Here is a 1,962-nt window from a genome sequence, read left to right on the forward strand (position 1 = left end):
CACACATCAAAAGAAAATAAAGAGCCAAAATCAACACTTTAAACAAACATCTCCAACAATTAGAGAAAGAACAGCAAGAAAAGCCTACAGTCACCAGAAGAAAGGAAATAATAAAGATTTGAGCAGAAATCAATGAAACAGAAATTAGACCATAGAAAAAGTCAGCAAGACCAGAAGTTTGTTTTTTGAAAAGATTAATAGAATTTACAAACCACTGGCAAATTTAACAAAGGAAAAGAGGGCGAGAATACAAATAACATGAATAAGAAACAAAAAGGGTTACATCTTAACAGAACCCACTAAAACAAAAAGGATAATATCAGGATACTATGAAGAACTGTGAGCTATGAGTCAGGGCTGACTTGACAGCAAACAACAAGAACAACATGAAGAACTGTACTCCAGCAAATCTGAAAATCTGAAAGAAATGACAGATTTCTAGAAATGCAACACTTACCTAAGCTAACACAGACTGATATGGAAAAGTTGAACATGTCCATCACAAAAGAAGAAATTGAACAGGTCATAAAAAAATTACCAACAACAAAAAAAAGTCCTGGCCCAGACGGTTTCAGTGGAGAATTCTACCTAACATTCAGAGAAGAACTAACATCAATACTACTCAAACTATTCCAAAACATAGAAAAGGATGGAATCCTCCCAAATTCATTTCATGAAGCAACCATAACCTTGATACCAAAACCAGGCAAACATATAACAAAAAGGAAAACTACAGATCAATATCCTTTATGAATATAGATGCAAAAATCTTCAACAAAATCTTAGACAATAGACTACAACAGCATATCAAAAAAAAAATAATAATAATAATTCATTATGACCAAAAAACAAACAAACAAAAGAAACTCACTGCCGTCAAGTCAGACCTGACCCATAGCAACCTCTCCTTGGGTTTCCAAGGCACTATCACTACAGAAGTTGATTGCCCAATCTTCCTTCCAAGGTGCAGCTGGTGGGTTTGAACTGCCAGCCTTCTGGTTAGCAGTCAAATGTCTTAAGCCCTATGCTAACAGAGCTCCCATTATGACTGAGTAGGGTTCATATTAGGTATGCAAGGATGGTTCAACATTAGAAAAACAATCAATGTCATCCACCACCTAAAAAAAGAAAGGAAAAGAACCACGTGATCATATCAATCGATACAGAAAAGGCATTTGCCAAAATCCAACATCTATTCTTGTTCAAAACTCTCACCAAAATAGGAATAGAAGGGAAATTCTTCAGCATAATAAAAGGCATATATGCAAAACCAACAGGCAGCATTATTCTCAATGGAGAGAGACTGAAACCATCCTCCTTGTGAACAGGAACCAGACAAGGATATCCTCTATCATCACTTCTATTCAACATTTTGTTGGAAGTACAAGCCAGGGCAATAAGGCAAGAAAGGGAAATCAAAGGCACCCAGATTGGTAAGGGAGAAGTCAAATTATCCCTATTTGTTGATGATGTGATCCTATATTTTAAAAATCCAAGAAACTCAGTCAAAAATCTACTGGAACTAATAGAGAGATTTAGCATCGTTGCATGATATAAGATCATCATCCAAAAATCGGTTGGATTCCTCTCCACCAGCAAAGAGATTGCTGAAAAAGGAATAAGGAAATCAATACCAGTTACAATACCTTCCAAAAAGAATAAAATAAAATACTTGTGAATAAATCTTACCACAGACACAAAAGACTTGTACAAAGAAAACTATAGAAGACTACTAGAAACCATAAGAGTTCTACATAAATGGAAGAATATACTTTGCTCATGGACAGGAAGATTGAACATTGTGAAAATGTCAATTCTACCCAAAGCAATCTATACATTCAATGTAATCCCAATCTAGATCCCATCAATATTTTTTAAGGATATAGAAAAAACAATCACTAAATTTATACGAAAGGAGCTCTGGTAGCATAGTGGCTAAGTCACTTAACTGCTAACCAGAAG

Source organism: Orycteropus afer, unplaced genomic scaffold (assembly GCF_000298275.1).
Source record: "Orycteropus afer afer isolate SDZICR_OR568_19922 unplaced genomic scaffold, OryAfe1.0 scaffold00032, whole genome shotgun sequence".
NCBI lineage: Eukaryota > Metazoa > Chordata > Mammalia > Tubulidentata > Orycteropodidae > Orycteropus > Orycteropus afer.